This window comes from Amblyomma mixtum, chromosome 10 (assembly GCF_055824585.1).
Source record: "Amblyomma mixtum isolate Tamu chromosome 10, ASM5582458v1, whole genome shotgun sequence".
Classification (NCBI taxonomy): Eukaryota; Metazoa; Arthropoda; class Arachnida; order Ixodida; family Ixodidae; genus Amblyomma; species Amblyomma mixtum.
The window spans coordinates 55,969,866-55,988,827 of record NC_143021.1 but is presented as its reverse complement, the minus strand read 5'-3'; the positions used below and the strand labels follow the sequence as shown (position 1 = coordinate 55,988,827).

Sequence of the window (18,962 nt, the reverse complement as noted above, 5' to 3'; positions counted from 1 at the left end):
GTCATGGTGGTCAGGATACAATAGTTCACAATCATGAACAAGGACGGACAGTCGTTCATGACTGTGAACTGTTGAATCTTGACCACCATGACTGAAGTTTATAGCTTATCGGTGTTGTTTGCGCAGCTCATGTGCGCTCTTGGTTGTAAAGTGAGTATATTTTAAGTGTTCCTTTTCAATAAACCTTCAGTTGCTGGTCAGCACCTGTCCCATCTTCTCTCTTGTGCTTGTTGCTTCGCTGTTTTCTTCAAGTATGTACCAACTTGCCGTTTTACTGAAGTTGGGAAGAAGGATAAAACACAGCGCTCACTGACAACTGGTTATTTAACGGCACAGACACTGCTTAAATGCCCTCAGACCAGCCTTTATCATAAAAACTATGAAAGAAACATCATATCTGCATTATATGATACAATTGAAGTATTGCTCGCACATTGTGAACCAGCTTTTTTAATATGATGCGTCTCTGTCGCTTCACATGTGGTTTGTGGTCTGCTTCTGCTAAGGATCTTCGCACTTGAAAATCTCTGTACAATCACTGCAGTGCTTGACAAGTTTGGAACCTGTCTTCATTCTTTAGATCTCTTGCATGCAGATTGCATTTACGGGCCTCTAGCATTTTGCCTCCATCGAAATGCAACCACCGCGGCCAGGATAGAACCTGTGTCTTAACAGGCCAGCAGCCGAGCACCATAACCACTGAACCACCGCGGCGGCTCATGTGTGTGTGTGTTCCGTAGGGCTGGAAAACTATGCACTTAAATCAGTGATGTTAAACAGCCCAACAACTAACTCTGCTGTTCATAATACCTCTGCTCCTTGTTTCTGAATGGCCAACTAGGTTGAACTGCTACTTTGTTTATTTGTTGCAATTTTGTGCACAAAATGAATGTGTTATATTTGGGAAATACAAAGTCCAGGTGGTGCATGTTTTCAAGGTGTGCTATTGTTGTGTAAATAGTTTACTCAAGTGTTTTGTATTTATAACATGCCAGTTGAGAGGTGTGTGCACGTTTTCATGCTATGGTAATGTGCCTAGTAACTGTTTAAAACATTAGCTCTGGTTCTTGTTCCCGAGTAGCTCACATGTGTACTGTTTTTTTTAGATTTGTTGCAAGTTTCTTTATGAAGTAAATAAATAAATCATATCCGTGAAAATGTAAGCCCTCGTGTTGCATTTTTCAAGCTGTATTGTTGAGTGTATTATAAGTCTGCTTCCTTTTTCGAAATTATATTTCTGTCTATTTAAATAAATCAGTCTAATTGTCAGAATAACCATGTCATGGAATCTTGTTGCATCTAAATAAATCAGTGTAATTGTCAGAATAACCATGTCATGGAATCTTGTTGCATCTAAATGATAGGAGCACTGGTAGAGAGCTAATGAATGTAACATTTAAGGATTTATTTAGAGTAAGCGCTCTGGAAAGTATGGAAAAACAATGTGTTGTGCAGTGCAGTCTTGTATTTGTATTCTATAGCAAGCACCGCATTACTGTGTAGCAAGGAGTAATGCTCACTTGCTAATTCTTGTGACCTTAAGCTGCTGTAACCATTCTGGTATGATGATGCCATTGTACACAGTTTAGTCTTTCAAGAGATCACTTTATTGAGCAGCAGCCATTATTGGTCGCTGAAATATTTCAGTAATTTAGAATGCTGTCTGAATGTTTCTGAAACATTATGACAGCATTGCAGCAATATTGTAGTAACATTGTCGTGGGAATGTTGCATGTGTGCGAATAAAAAGTTGTATCAACATTAAGAAAATGTTGTAGCAACGTTGCATTAATATTGTCTCCAGAAGTTGCTTTAACATTGACTGAAAGCTGATATAACATTGGAGCAATATTGTCTCAACGTTGTCTTATGTATGTTGCGTTAACGTGGCAAAAAGAGGACGCTAGCCACGTTAAGGCAATGTTAGAAGGTAACGTTGTGGCCACACTGAGGCAACAAAGCGTGCTACTAGGGATTTTTCACACAAGCCTGGGCGGCGTACCGGGGTCCACACCCAAACTTGGTCACCAGGATGGTATTCGACGTGCCGGTGACGGAGGTTGTAGCGGCGCGTATCCGTGCTCTGCTACCGCTGAATGTGAATACGGGCAAGTTGACGTGCTTCCTCGGCGCACTGAGCGAACTGCTCGGCGTCTGCTGTTAGTGGATGGTGATCAGTGCAGCATGGAAGCATTGCATCCAGCATCGTCTGAACGTCACGTCCGTAGACCAGACGAAATGGTGTAAATCGGGTCGTCTCCGGGGTGGCCGTGTTGTAGGCGTATGTGACGTACGGGAGAATCTCGTCCCAGGTTTTTTCTGCGAGTCTATGTACATTGCGATCATGTCAGCGATCGTTCTGTTGAGTCTCTCTGTGAGCCCGTTCGTCTATGTGTGATAGGCAGTGGCGATGGTTCGTGTGACGGCGCTCGAACACGTCGCGCATGAGCTGTGCCGTAAACGCTCGATCAGTGATTACGTGGGACGGTGCGCCATGACGCAGCACGATTTGTTACATAATAAACTGGGCGACCTCAGCCGACGTGCCGCGCTGCACTGCCTTAGTTTCCGCATACCTTGTTAAATAGTCGGTCGCGGCTATGATCCATTTATGACCGGTCGATGACACAGGGAATCGGCCCAGGAATGCCGACTTGATCAAACGGCGTCCGAGGCGGTTCAGTAGGTTGGAGCAAATCCGCTGGCTTGAGAGGAGGCGCTTTACGACGTTGGCACTCGCGGCAGCCTCTTACGTAACGTTGGACGGCGTGAGAAAGTTTCGGCGAATAATACGCCTGGCGCACGCGAGCAAGTGTGCGGGCAAAGCCCAAGTGGCCGGAGGTCGGCTCGTGACAAGCAAGTAGGATATCTGCGAGGAGATCTGCCGGAACGACGAGGAGGTGCGCTCGGTCAACAGTGCTGGAGTTTTTCTTAAACAAAATGCCGTTCCATAGGTAGAGGCCGGCAGGTTCCTAGAAAATTGTCGGGGTACGTCAGAAGCTCGGCCCTCCAGATAATCAATGATAGGTCGTAGGTCTGGGTCAGCTCGCTGTCGGGTCATTAGGTCTAAGTCGCTGACAAGTCCAAGAAAACCACTCTCGTCCTCTATGCTATCATCGACTAACCCGACAGGTGCGCGAGAGAGTGCGTCAGCATCTTCGTGCGTCTGGCCAGATTTGTGCACAATTGTGTAGTGGAATTCTTGGAGGCGGAGGCTCCATCTGGCTAGGCGCCCCGATGGGTCGCGAAGATTGGCAAGCCAGCACAAATAATGGTGGTCGGTAACTACTTTGAACGGGCAGCCGTAGAGGTAAGGACGAAATTTCATGGTAGCCCACACAACTGCAAGGCATTCTTTTTCTGTGGTCGAATAGTTTGTTTGAGCGCGAGAAAGCGTGAGGCTTGCATACGCGATGACACTTTCCACGTCACCTTGGTGTTGGACGAGTACGGCACCGAGGCCGACGTTGCTGGCGTCCGTGTGGACTTCGGTTTCAGCCTCTTCATCAAAGTGCTCAAGAACAGCGGTTGTTAGCAGTCGTCTGCGCAGCTCGGCAAAAGCCTCCTGTTGCTCGGCGGCCCACACGAACTGTGTATCATTCGGCGATGAAGCGGGGGTAATATGCGCACAGACCCAAAAAATGTTGCACACTTTTCTTTGTTTTAGGAACAGGAAAGTCGGCGACAGCAGCAGTTTTCTCGGGGTCGGGCTTAACGCCATCGGCACTGACAAGGTGACCGAGAAACTTCAACTCTTTGTACCCAAAGTGGCACTTCTCGGGCTTTAGCGTTAAGTCGGCCGATCGGAAGGAATCTAATACCGTCCGTAGGCGTTCAAGGTGTTCGGCAAAGGTTTCAGAAAATACGACGACATCATCGAGATAAGCCAAACAAGTTTGCCATTTCAGTCCAGCGAGAACGGTCTCCATCATCCGCTGGAAAATTGCCGGCGCTGAACAGAGCCCAAAAGGCAACACTTTAAATTAGTACAGTCCGTCGGGAGTCACGAATGCCGTTTCTTCGCGGTCCCGCTCGTCGACCTCTATCTGCCAGTACCCACTCTTTAAATCAATGGAGGAGAAGTACTTGGCGCGACGAAGTCTGCCGAGCGAGTCGTCGATACGAGGCAGCGGGTAGACGTCTTTTTTAGGGATGTTCAGTTTTCGATAATCAACGCAGAAGCGGAGTGTCCCATCGTTTTTCTTCACGAGCATGACAGGTGACGACCAGGCGCTGCTGGAAGGTTGAATGATTCCATCTGAAAGCATCTGCTTCACCTGCGTTTGGATCGCCTCACGCTTCTTCGGTGAGATACGGTACGGCTGCTGATGGATAGGGCGGGCATCGTCGGGCGTAACGGTGCGGTGCTTCAGAAGAGTCGTTTGCCGGACTTTCAACGAATAAGCGAAACAGGTAGCATATTAGAGTAGGAGGGCACGTAGTTCTCGCTGTTGAATCACGGAAAGGTCTGGGCTGATGTCTAGAGCATCAAGGGATGGGCGCACAGGTCTAAGAGCTTCGAACGCGAAACATTTAGAAACCTCCGCTAAGGGGTCGGCGAATGCGATGGCAGTAGCACGAAAAAGTTGCCGGGGCTCGTTAGAGAAGTTAGTCACCAGGAGCTGAGACCAGCCGTCGCGGATATGGATGAGACTTCGTGCTGAGCAGATGCCGTGGGTGAGCACAGGTTGCCTTCTGGCACCGCTGTCCCTTCATGTAGTCCGTCGCAGTGAACACTCACAAAAACACTGGCGCGTGACGGAATCCAAACGCTCTTGGCGGATATTCGAAGGTGGCCACGGCGTTGACAGTCCTCGGAGTAAACATCAGCTTCCTCGGTAGAAAATGTGACAGTGTGCTTTCGGAGGTCAATAATAACTCCATACTCCCGGAGAAAATCAACGCCAAGGATAGAGTCATGGGAGCAGTCAGGTACAACTAGGCAGCTGACAGCAAATGTGGAGCTGCAAATTTGGACCCTTGCCGTGCATAGGCCAAGCGGAGTTACGACATGTCAACCAGCCGTGCGAATCTGCGAGCCGGACCATGGCGTCATTACCTTTTTAAGAAGCGCCGCTAGCTTTCCGCTTAAAATCGAGAAATCAGCGCCGGTGCCCACCAAAGCACTTACCTTATAGCCGTCGAGAAGCACGGGTATATCCAACGAGAATCGATCTCTGAGTTCAGGTACTGCAGTCGTTGCCTTTAAATCGCGGTCGGTGTCGCTGCTCGCGTTGTCGGGGGTTCTTAATTGTGCGCATCGATTGCCAGCAGCCTCGCCCCCGGAGGTCGCTCTCTTTAGTTTTCCCGGCGGGGGCTTGGCTGCCGTTTCTGCGCTATCCAGGAGGAGCTTTGGGGCTGTGATGAAGGTCGGCGTGGTGATGGAGACCGAGACTGCCTCTGGGGAATGGTCACCATGCGCTGCTGGGCCACGTAGTCCTCGATCTCCCGGGGTCGTTGACCTCTTGGTGGTCGAGGCATGTCGACAGGTAACCCCTGCAGCCCAAGCTGTCGATACGGGCACTGGCGATACAGATGACCGGGTTCACCTCAGTGAAAGCACAGACGCCGCCGATCTGGAGCACGCCACAGGTCCGTCTTCCGCTGGGGTTGTCGATGTAGCACGTGTCGGGGTGTGCGGAAAACAGCGAGCCTTGATTGGATGGAGGAAGCTGCGCCGAAGGGGGCGCAGGACGTCGCAAGGCTTCAGCATACGTTGACCTACGGAACTCCGTGGAAAAAGGCGGCGGGTCAACGGACGGGAACGAAGGCCTCAAAGCTTGAACCTCTTCGCGAACGAGGCTAGCGAGAGAGCCGGCCGTCGGCAGGGGAGCACCGAACAGCGTCTGGAACTCTTCGCGCACAACGGATCGGACCAGTTCGCGGAGATCAGGGTTAGTCCCGAAGGTAGGAAACGGTTCTGCAGCCGAAGCGGTGAGTACCGGCCTGTTGTAGGTGGTAGACCGCCGCAGGAGCATCTTCTCCATCGTGACCGCTTCCGTCAGGAACTCAGCAACAGTCCCTGGTGGACTGCACACGAGGCCAGCGAAAAGTTGTTCTTTAACGCCGTGCATGAGTTGGCGCACCTTTTTCTTTTCGGGCATGGCAGGGTCAGCTCGCCTTAAGAGCCGAGTCATACCCTCCACGTACATGGTCACAGTCTCATTCGGCATCTGAATGCGAGACTGCAAAGCCTGATCAGCCGGTTCCTGACGATCCGTGCTGGTGTAGGTCTCCAGCAGGCGTCGGCGGAACTCGTGCCATGATGGTAAGGCGTCTTCTCGGTTTTCGTACCAGGTAGGTGCACCATCCTCCAGGCAGGTCTCCAGCAGGCATCGGCGGAACTCGTGCCATGATGGTAAGGCGTCTTCTCGGTTTTCGTACCAGGTAGGTGCACCATCCTCCAGGCTAAAAAAGACGTTTCGAAGCTTTGCGGCGTCGTCCCACTATTTGTACGTGGCCGCCCGTTCAAACTCGACAAGCCAGTCTTTGACGTCCTCGAGCTGACTGCCGTGGAATGTCTTGGGCAGTCGCGGATTCTGCGAGGTGTAGTAGGGTGCAGCCTGCATGACAGGTCGATGGGTGGGTGATCTGGGAGACTCCAAGGGCCCGTGTTCGGGAGGCAGGCCTTGGTTTCTCCGGCTAGCACGGTGCACAGAGGAGTCCACTAGCGAAGGACTGGAGCCCAGGGCATCCGGAGGAGTATGAGGCATATACAGGGATCTTTACCCAGCGCCTACACCAAAATATGTAACGGAAGATAGGCCGACAGGTAGCTAACCAGCAGGATACGGCAGCCAGCCAGCGCGAGACACTTCAACGTCTTCTACTCCAACGTCTTCGAAGACACTTCAGTGCCACCTGAGAACATGAAGTGGCAATATATAGAAATGCAGTACATAATTTTATTTGTAACCTGGAAGCAAGAGTACAGTGCACCTGCTATATCGATGATTTGATATAAAAAATACAGTACATCAGCTTATTTGTAACCTGCAAGCAAGAATTCATGGCACCAGATATATTGATGATTTTATATACAAAAGCTGCAGTACAGAAGCTTATTTGTAACCTGGAAGCAAGAATACATTGCACCTGATATATCGATGATTTGATGTATACAAAAATGCAGTACATAAGCTTATGAGCTTATTTGCAGCTTAGAAGCAAGAATACATTGCACTTGAGATATCAGTGATTTTATATAACAAAAATGCTGCACATAAGCTTATTAGTAACCTTGAAGCAAGAATCCATTGCGCAGATATACCGATAGAAAATGCGGTACATAAACTTATTTGTGATCTGGAAGCGAGAATTCATTCCACCTGATATATCGATGATTTGATATAGAAAAATAGCAGTACATACACTTATCTGTACCCAGGAATCAAGAATACACTGCACCTGATATATGAATGATTTGAAATGCAAAATAGTTGCAGCACATAAGCTTAGTTGTAACCTGGAAGCAAAATACATGTGACCTAATATATCGATGATTTGATCGATAAAAATGTGGTACATATGCTTATTTGAAACCTATAAGCAAGTATCATTGTACCTTATGTATTGATGATTTGATATATAAAAATGGAGTACGCAACCTTTTTTGTAACCTGGAAGCAAAAATATATGGCCCCTAATATATTGATGATTTGATATACAAAAATGCGAGCACACACGCTTATTTGTAACCACGAGGCAAGAATACATTGCACTTGATATATCTATGATTTGATACACAAAAATGCAGTACAGAAGCTCATTTGTAACCAGAAAGCAAGACTGCATTGCACCTGATACATTGACTATTTGATATATAAAAATGCAGTACATAAGGTTTGGAACCTGGAAGCAAGAATACATTGCATCTAATATAGCAATGATTTGATATACTGAAAATGGGGTGCATAAGCTTATTTGTAACCTGGAAGCACAAATACAATGCACCTGATAGATCGATGATTTGATATATCAAAAATGCAGGCATAAGCTTATTTGTCACCCGGAAGCAAGAATACATTGCGCCTGATATGTCGATGATTTGATATATATAAAAAACGTGGTACCTAAGCTTATATGCTTACTTGCGGCTTGCAAGCAAGAATACATTGCACTTGATATATCAATGACTTTAAATAACAAAAATGCTGTACATAAGCTTATTAGTAACTTCGAAGCAAGAATAGATTGCACCGGATGCATGGGTGAATTGATATATAAAAATCCAGTGCATAAGCTTATCTGTAACCTTGAAGCAAGAATACATTGCACCTTATACATCGATGATTTGATTTACAAAATTGCTGTACAGAGGCTTATTAGTAACCTGGAAGCAAGAATACATTGCACCTGACATATCGATGATTTGATACACAAAAATGCAGTACTTAAGGTTATTTGTCACCTGTAAGCAAGGATACATTGCACCTGATATATAGAAGATTTGATATATAAAAATGCAATACATGAGCTTATTTGTAACCTGGAAGGAAGAATACATATCACCCCATATATCAATGATTTGGTATATAAAAATGCAAAAGATAAGCGTATTTCTCACCTGCATCAATAATACATTGCACCAATATATCACTTTCATATACAGACAATGCGGTACATAAACTTATTTGTAATCTGGATGCGAGAATTAATTCCACCTGATATATCAATGATTTGATCTATCAGAAGTGCAGTACATAAATTTATAACCAGGAAGACAAATACCATGCACCTGATATATCGATGACTTGATATATAAAATATCCAGTACAGAAGCTTTTTAGTAATGTGGAAGAATACATTGCAGCTGACATATCGATGATTTGTTATATAAAATGCAGTATGTAATTTTTTTTGTAACCTGGAAGCAAGAGTATATTCCACCTGATATATCGATGGTCTGATATATAAAAATGCAGTACGTCAGCTTATTTGTAACCTGTAACAAGAATATATGGCACCTGATATATTGGTGATTTTATATACAAAATCAGCAGTACATAAGCTTATTTGTGACTTGGAAGGACGAATACATGTAGTACAGAAGCTTTTTAGCAACCTGCAAGAATACATTTCAGCTGTTATATTTGGCATACAAAAAATGCAGTACATAAGCTTATTTGTAACCTGGAAGCAAGGATACATTGCACCTGATAGATCGCTGATTAGAAATTTAAAAATGCAGTATATCAGCTCATTTGGAACCTGGAAACAAGAATACATTGCACCTGATATATCGATGATTTAATACATAAAATTGCGATACAGATACTTATTTGTAACCTGGAAGAAAGAATACATTGCACCTTATATATCGATGATTTGATACATAAAAAATGCAGTACAGAAGCTTATCTGTAACCTTGAAGCAAGAATACATTTTACCTAATATATCGAGGATTTGATGTATAAAAATGCATTACATAACTTTATTTGGAACCTGGAAGGAAGAATACATCGCACCTAATAGGCCGATGATTTGATGACTAAAAATGCAGTAAAAACTTAGTTTTACCTGGATGCATGAATGCATTGCGCCTGATACATCTATGATTTGATATATATAAAAAATGAAGTATATACGAATATTTGGAACCTGAAAGCAAGAATACATTGCACCTGATATATTGATGATTTGATACATAAAAATGCAGAACAGATGCTTACTTGTAACCTGGAAGTAAGAATACATTGCCTCTGACATATCGATGATTTGATATTTAAAAATGCAGTACATCAGCTTATTTGGAACCTGCAATCAAGAATACAGTGCGCCTAATATATCGATGATGTTATTCAGTGAAAATGGATTACATAAGATTTTGTGACCTGGGAGCAAGAATACATTGCACCTGATATATCGATGAATTGATATATAAAATGCAGCACATAAGTTTATTTGCAACCTGGAAGCAAGAATACATTGCACCTGATATATTGATATTGATGATTTTATATACAAAAACGGCAGTACATAAGCTTATTTGTTACCTGGAAATACATTGCACCTGATATATCGATGATTTCATGTATACAAAAAATGCAGTGTGTAAGCTTATTAGTACCCTTGAAGCAAGAATACATTGCACCTGATATTGGGTGATTTGATATATAAAATTGCAGTGCATAAGCTTATTTCTAACCTGGAAGCAAGAATACATTGCACCAATATATCAATTTGATATATATAAAATGCGGTACATAAACTTATTTGTAATCTGGACACAAGAAATCATTCCACTTGATATATCGATGATTTGATCTATCAAAAGTGCAGTACATAAGTTTATTTGTAACCAGGAAGACGAATACCATGCACCTGATATATCGATGGCTTGATATGTAAAATATACAGTACAGAAGCTTTTTAGTAATGAGGAAGAATACATTGCAGTGTTATATCGATGATTTGATATCTAAAAATGCAGTACATAATTTTATTTCTAACCAGGAAGCAAGAGTATTGCTCCTGATATATCGATGATTTGATGTATAAAAATGCAGTACATTAGCTTATTTGTAACCTGGAAGCAAGAATATATGACACCTGATATATTGATGATTTTGAGAGAAGAGAAGACTATTTCCACCATGTACAGTACACAGATGGAGGACGACGGAAAAAAAGGCATCAACAGGTGGCTTGACGAGTCCGTCGCCCCACTTAATAAGCAGCGTTCGGTAAACACCAATGAATTTATACAGTGAAACAAAAGAAAATGAAAAAAATTGATCAGTGCAGAAGAAAAGTAAAACAGAGTGGCCCAAAAAATGAAATCCCAAGATAAGTAAAATCAGTTACTCATCCTCAGAAAACATAGATCGAAGCTTAGCAGTGGAGAAAATAAATAAATCAAAGTTAGTAGATAGATAATGGTTTAACAGTGATGGTAAAGAATAACATAGGCGTTCCATGCCAGAGTTCAAACGGGGTGCAACGATTTTCCAATATTCTCCGCGTCTTGTAGCATAATATTGCTCATTCTTTTCTAAATATGCAAGAGTACCAAAGTTATGTATATTATATCTGACTTCATATTTAAATATAGTACTCAAACGGAAGCTTATGAGCCGTAATAACATGTGCTCTATGAAAAAAATCTGCAGTTGTTGCATTTAACCAGCGTTGTACACATGACGTAGGTATCGTTTCTGCATGACAAATTTCTGTAGGTTAGAGAATGTAGTTGTACCCTAGGCAAGCTGGCAATAGTTAATATGTGATAAAAGAGCGAATTATAAACCAATAGTTTAAGTTTTGCAGAAAGAATGTATCTGAGATGACCAATTATTCCAGTTATCTGAGGTAAATTCGTCACTAGTAAGTTCACACGAGTTTCCCAGGACATGCGAGGAGTAAATGTCGCACCAAGGCTTTTGAAATGGTTAACAATGTCAACAGGACGAGAGTTAAAAATAATATCGGCATGAGGAAGGAGTGGCCGGCTTATTCTTTGCCCGAAAGATAACCGCTTTTGTTTTATTTGTGTTAATCGTCATAGAATTATAGGACGACCATTGTTGTAGTTGAACTATTGTGTCATTGCAACTAGAGATAAGTTGATCGATATTATTACCAGAGAAAGATATGCTGGTGTCGTCTGCGTAATGATAAATTTGGCATCCTGGTTAATATTAACAATGTCATTTATATAAAGGTTAAAGAGCAAAGGCCCCAATATGCTGCATTGTGGGACACCACAAGCCAGTGGTAGGACTTGTGATCGAGAGTTATTACTTTGGACTACTTGAATTACCTGAATTGGACTATTTTGAATTTCAACGATATCCCTACTGCTGCTGTTGTTTAAACTTCTAATTGTTGAAATCACTTCCTGCACTGTGACTGGCTGCAGAAATAAAGTTCTATCATTCCTCCTGTTCATATATTGACATGCGTTGTGGGAACTACCTGGTTTACTCATATTTGTAAAAAAAGTGTTGAAAGCATCAGCCAGTTCTGCCCCTTGCAAGTCCTTGCCCTTAAATGTAAATTTGGACATGCAGCTGCTGCTATTACCCAGACGTAGTAACATATTTAGTTTGCCCCAAAGCAGTTCGCTCGGTGCATTTTTGACATCCACAAAGGATGAGAAGTACTATTTGCGCGCAATGCACAATTTCTTGGTTAGTTTGTTTCGATATTGCTTGAAAATCGTCAAGTCATCAAGATTACGCGTGTGAAGAGATTTTCTGAACAGCCTGTCTTGTTCTCATTTGTTGGTAGATTTCGTATGTTACCCATGGTTTCTGAATTTTCCTATTTCTTTGGGGCTTTTTTACAGGAAAATGAACTTGGTAAATGTCGTGTCCGGTCGCTGTGTTGAATGCAGCGAAGACGCACACGGTACTTTAAGACTTCGTTTATTTAAAGCCGATGAGGGTGCGACCAGCGTCGACCGAGGTAGGAGCCGAACTGGCCGCCCGAAGAAAGGACGGAGCGGAGAAGCGTCCACGGGAGGGAGTGGCTTCTCAGAACAGGAGGAGGGTGCGGGGCGCACCGTGGGGGGGGCCTCTGGCGACAGCGTGCGACGAAGGGCAAGTAGTCGTTAGGAGGAGGATTGAGTGGTCGTTAGGAGGAGGATGCGAACTGTCGTTAGGAGGGGAATGCGAGTGGTCGTTAGGAGGGGGCGCACACACACAAAAGCGATAAGAGGACACAACACTTCCTTCCCCCTTAGAAAGTTGCCTGGCATCGTGCAGGGGGTCGGCGCTCACGCGTGGAGGCGCGCTGGCTTTGTGCGCTCGGGGGAGAAGAACTTGTAGGCTGGCTGTTGTTCGCTGTGTCTCCCAGGTCTGTCCTGGGCGAAGTCTCTTCTTCCGGGAAGGGGTGCCAGGCTATGTGGGATGATGGTGCACGTGCTCTCTCCGCTGACGGACAGCTCTCAGACGGCGTCGTAAATCTACGCAGCTGGTTGAGATGTCGGCGTGCTACTGTGCCATGTATGTTGACGAGCCAAGAGCGCAGGCCTATGCGTCTGACAATTGTAGCTTCCTCCCAGCGTGGCTTTTTCAGAAACTGTCGGGCGAGGACGCGCTGCCCCTCATTAAGCGTGCCGCAGCGCGGAATTGCTTTTTCTTCCCGGAACGTCTCTGCCTTTGGCTCGGGGAGGATGGCTGTGAGCTGGGTTCGCATTTCACGCTCGAACATCATTTTCGAGGGGGTCTCGCCTGTTGTGCTCTGAACCGTCGTGTGCTGCTTGAAGAGAAAGCGCGCAAGGCGGCGCTGCAGCGAGCCTGTCTGATCTCTTTCAAGGGCGCGTTTTAGCTCGGCTAAGTAGCGCTCGGCTTGTCCGTTTGTCGCTGGGTAGTAGGGGGCCGATGTAACTGATGAGATCCCGTTGTCGCGATAAAACTTGAGGATCTCCGCAGACACAAACGGTGTTCCGTTGTCCGACACTACCTTGCGCGGCAGGCCGAACGTTGCAAATAGTGATCGGAGGTTGTCAATGACTGCTGCCGAAGTCGTCTGTCCCATTTGCCTTATCTCAAGCCACTTTGTGTAGGCATCTACGACCACAAGGAAAGTGCAGCCCTCAATTGGTCCTGCAAAATCAATGTGCAGTGTGTGCCATGGTGTGTCTGGCTTTTCCCATTCTGGGACAGGAGCTTTCGGCGGGGCGCTCCGGCTGCTCTGGCAAGGCTTGCATTCTCGCACCACTGTTTCGATGTCGTTGTCAATGCCAGGCCACCACATGTAGCTTCTGGCACACTTTTTCATTGCAACGATGCCCCGATGTCCGGCGTGGATGAGAGACATAGCTTGTGCGCGTAGTTCTCTCGGCATCACAACTCGGGACCCAAATATGATGCAGCCGCGATGGGTGCTCAACTCTGTAGCTCGCCTGCGGTAAGCGTCGAAGTTGTCCCCTTTGAGTTTATGCACGTTGCCTTGTTGAACAGCTGTGTAAACTAGCCGGAGAGCTGCGCACTTCTGCGTAGATGCTGCAACTGTGCCTGCTGTAAGCGGAGGTTCTGGCAGTGCTTCGAACATCAGAACGTCTCCTGGTGGAAATGGTTCGTCAACAGTTGCGTCTAGTGGCAGACGGCTTAGCGCATCGGCGTTTTGATGTTTACTCCCATTGCGGTAGACCAGAGCGTAGTCGTACGCTGAGAGTTTGATGGAATGCTGCGTCGGCTCGATGACACCTTGCTGCTCCAGTTTGTCCAACTCTTTTTCAACTGAATCTCGGAGAGCAAACGGCACCGGCCTGGCCTTCAGAAATTTGGGTTGCGCGTTGTCCAACAACTCCAGTGTGACCGGGGGCCCTTCGTTTCCTGGAATCTCTTCCGAGAATACTCTTTCGTTTTTCTCTTGCAGTTGCTCAACCATGTTCTGGCTCGGCGTCTGGTGTATGCCGCATATCATCACGCCTAGTGGAGAAAACCAATTTCTCCCTAGAAGGCTTGATCCTGTGCCCTTCACAACAAGCAGAGGTAGCGTATGGGTCTGGCCGTTGTAGTTAACCTGCACGTTGGCAGAGCCCAATAGTGGCAGATTCTGTCCTGACCACGTTCGCAGGTGCGTGTCGTCTTGTTGCAGGGCGGGTGCGTCAGATGGCCATGAAGTTCGGAACGTGTCCTCACTGATCAGAGTACAGGCTGCGCCGGAGTCCACCTCGAACTTAATCAGCTGGTGATGTACGCTTACTTCTGTAAAAATCTTCGGTCGCGTGCCGAGATTCATGGTGTTCAGGTCGTACAACACAGATGGTGTTGCTGATGTTGTTCCATGTAGATCAGATAGCGGCGTATTCTCTGAGGCGTTGACGCTGTGATTAGGCTGGGAAGGTGACTTTATCTTGGCAAGTCTCCGTTTCGTAATGCATGCTCTTTCGATATGCCCTCGCTTGTGGCAAAAATTACACGTGGCTGACTGGAATCGACATCCCTGGGGGTTGTGTTGGTCGTCACACCGCCAGCAGCGTTGTGCCTTTTTGACCGATTTTACAACAACAGAAGGCTTGCGCACCTGGTTGCTTGTCTGGTGTACCGGCTCGGTGTTCCGGCGAATCCCTCTCTGCTGGTGACCGGCGCTCTCCGCTCGAACGGCGATGTCGTAAGCTTTGCTGAATGTGAGGTCCTTCTCAGCGAACAGGCGCTGCTGCAGTGACTCGTCACTCAGTCCGCACACAAATCTGTCGCGTAACATCACGTCCAAGGGAAGCATGGTGGTGTTAGCAGAAGAAGCTGCGTCTCCCTCCTGCCCGGTAGCTGTTGTCGACAGCGTTCCAAAATTGCAGTCGGCAGCGAGCTTCTTGAGCGCGGCTACGTAGGCGCTCACAGTTTCTCCTCCCAGTTGATCTCGTCGTTGGAAGCGAGCCCGGCTGTAGACCTCGGATGGCCTTGGGTCGTAGTGCTTTTGCAGCGCTTTTACGATGTCGTCGTAAGACACTGCCGCTGGTGTGCTTGGCTGAATAAGGGCGCAGACAGTATCGTAGGTCTGCTCCCCGCACAGCGTCAGCAGGTTGGCCCTCTTCAAGGCTGGGTCTGTGATGTTGTTAGCTTCAAAGTAGAACTGAAGGCGTCCAACCCACGATGACCACGATGAGCCGTTGAATTCTGGTATCCGATTGGGAAACCCTCGCGTAGCCATGGCTTGTCAATAGCGTTGCGTAGCGCGGGTCGAATCCACTTTCTCGTCGCCACTGTCGTGTCCGGTCGCTGTGTTGAATGCAGCGAAGACGCACACGGTACTTTAAGACTTCGTTTATTTAAAGCCGATGAGGGTGCGACCAGCGTCGACCGAGGTAGGAGCCGAACTGGCCGCCCGAAGAAAGGACGGAGCGGAGAAGCGTCCACGGGAGGGAGTGGCTTCTCAGAACAGGAGGAGGGTGCGGGGCGCACCGTGGGGGGGGCCTCTGGCGACAGCGTGCGACGAAGGGCAAGTAGTCGTTAGGAGGAGGATTGAGTGGTCGTTAGGAGGAGGATGCGAACTGTCGTTAGGAGGGGAATGCGAGTGGTCGTTAGGAGGGGGCGCACACACACAAAAGCGATAAGGGGACACAACAGTAAAATCCTTTAAAGATATCCAAAAATGCATCATAAGCATTGTCAGCATCGAATAAAGTCAGGACCTTTCGCCAGTCTACTTGAATCAATTCTTTTCTGAATGCATCGAGAGCCGCGTCAGTTACTGGCTGGTAAAGGTTTTCAGCAGGCGGATGTTTAGGAATGCTGGCAACATTTAGGCAAAAAAATACCGGAAGATGATCACTAATTTAAGGGAAAAAATAGCGCACAAGAGAAGACGGGACAAGCGAGGAGACACAGACAAGCACTAATAGAACATGCTATTAAACCAGCTTTTACATCCGATAATACAAAATTTGTTATGCAGACAACTAATACAGACAGCCAATCAGTTGTTTTTCTTGTTGGATTATTTATAACATTATTAAACCCATTTGACACCAGAATATTAGTAAAATTGGTACAAACAAGAGTATCAATACCCACATCAATGTTGTAATCACCTGCAGCTACCAACATGCACCTGCTTTCCACAACAAACGAAAGAAAGCTTTCATCATAATAATAATAATAATAAAATTGAAGAAATGTTGCAACATGCCCACTTGGCGCCCGATAACAAACCGAATACAGTACTTTATCTGCAAATAAAGATAAAACTTCGTAATCGGGAGTTACAATACTGAAAGCATCTACAGGCCGCTGCGGTGGCTCAGTGGCTATGGTGCTCAGCTGCTGGCCCGAAAGACGCGGGTTCGATCCCGGCCGCGGGGGCAATGCAACGAAACAAAAAAACAAAACAAAACGCAAAAAAGCAGACAAAACAAGAAAACAAAAAAAAAACAAAAAACAAAAAACAAAGAAACAGAAAAAAAAACAAAAAAAACAGAAAAACAAAACAAAGAACAAAACAAAAGAACAAAAAAAAACAAAAAAACAACAAAAAAACAACAAAACATAATACCTTGGAATTCAGTTCACACCAAATCTTTCATGGTCTTCTCATATTTCTGCAGTCTGCAACAAAGCATCGAGGACATTAGGTTTCATTTGCCGGAACCTTCTGAACCTTGTTTGTTTGTTTGTTTTGTTTGTTTCAAAAGACGCGGGTTCGATCCCGGCCGCGGCGGCTAGAATTTCTTTGGAGGAGAAATTCTAGAGGCCCGTGTACTGTGCGATGTCAGTGCACGTTAAAGAACCCCAGGTGGTCGAAATTTCCGGAGCCCTTCACTACGGCGTCTCTCATAGCCTTAGTCGCTTTGGGACGTTAAACCGCATAAACCTAAACCAAACTTAAACCTGTTCTGTTTGTTTGTTTTGTTTGTTTGTTTGTTTTATTTATTTATTAGTACCTCACAGGCCCCGAAGAGATTGGGTGAGGGGGCAAATCGAAAAAAAGGTATATACAGATGGAAAAAACCATATCGGTACAAGAACGCGGTACAAGTCAAATACAAGAAAGGAACACGAAATTTATACAAAACGGAGTTAAAATAACATCAGACACGAAAATAGAGGGAAAAAAGCGAAACACGAACATGAGAAAAAAAGCAACCAGGGGCAACAGAAGTGGTAAATGGGAAAACAACGTTAAGAACAAATGAAACTGTTGTAAGTACATTTCGAACATCACTATGGCATCACTACTGTATACATAGATGTTTTTTAAACTCACCAGGATCAATGAAAGAGATTACGTTGTCAGGAAGATCATTCCATAGTTTTATTGCTCTAGGTAATGCAGAGGAATTAAACGACAGGGTCTTCCCATATATCCGGTTGAAGCTGAGTTGATTGTGTAAGCGTTGTGAAGAGCGGAAAGGTGATGCCAGAGGTAACAACGAAGGACGGGTGTGAACATATTTATGGAACAAACACAGAAGTGAAATGGAGCGACGAATTTCAAGTATCTCTATGTCATTAAGGTTTTTAAGCTGGGATACACTTGCGAGGGGAGTATAGTTGCTAAAAATGTACCGGGCAGCTCTGCTTTGAATGGACTCGAGCATATCTATGAGATATTTTTGATGGGGAGACCATATAAGTGAGATAAATTCCAGCTTTGGGCGAACAAATGTAAAATGTGCAAGTTTTCGAACGGAGTTAGGTGAGTTCCGAAGGTTCCGGCGTATGAAACCTAATGTCCTCGATGCTTTGTTGCAGACTGCAGAAATATGAGAAGACCATGAAAGATTTGGTGTGACCTGAATTCCAAGGTATTTTTTGTATTTTGTTTTGTTTTTGTTTTGTTTTTTGTTTTGTTTTTGTTTTGTTTTTTTTTTCGTTTTGTTTTTTTGCTTTGTTTTGATTTGTTTTGTTTTTCGTTTTGTTTCGTTTCTGTTTGTTTTTTTCTTTTGCTTTTTTCGTGTTTTCTTTTGTTTTGTTTTTTGTTTGTTTTGTTGTTTTTTGTGTTGTTTTGTTTTCTTTTGTTTTATGTTCTGTTTTTGTATCGTTTTTGTTTTGTTTTTTCTTTTGTTTTCTTTTGTTTTTCTGTTTCTTGTTTTGTTTTGTTTTTTGTTTGTTTTGTTTTTGTGTTGATTTTGTTGTTTTTGTTTTTGTTTTTTTTTGTTGTTGTTTCTGTGTTGTTTTTGTTTTTTTGTTTTTGTTGTTCTTTGTTTTGTTCTTTTTGTTCTTTTCGTTTTGTTTTTTTTTCTTGTTTCTGTTTTCTTTGTTTTGTTGTTTTTGTTTTTTGTTTTTTTTTTGTTTCTTGTTTTGTTTTCTTCTTTGTTTTGTGTCTGTTTCGTTTTTTGTTTTTTTGCTTTGTTTTTGTTTTGCTTTTTGCTTTATTGTTTTTGCTTTCTTGCTTTGTTTTGTTTTCCATTTTTTTTCTGTTTTTTTTTTGTTTTTTTTGTTTTGTTTTTGTTTTGTTTTTGTTTTTTTTTTGGTTCTTTGTTCTGTTTTCTCTTGTTTTGTTTTCTTGTTTTTTGTTCTTTTTTGTTTTTTTTGTGTGTTTTTGTTTCTTTTTGTTTTGTTCTTTTTGTTTT

At 44.6% G+C, this 18,962-nt stretch overlaps 1 pseudogene; it reads right to left on the bottom strand.

Annotated features, from left to right (window-relative positions):
* Positions 1-5,298: 5,298 nt before the first annotated feature.
* Positions 5,299-6,713, bottom strand: LOC149325848 (uncharacterized; annotated as a pseudogene).
* Between the last annotated feature and the right edge of the window lie 12,249 nt (positions 6,714-18,962).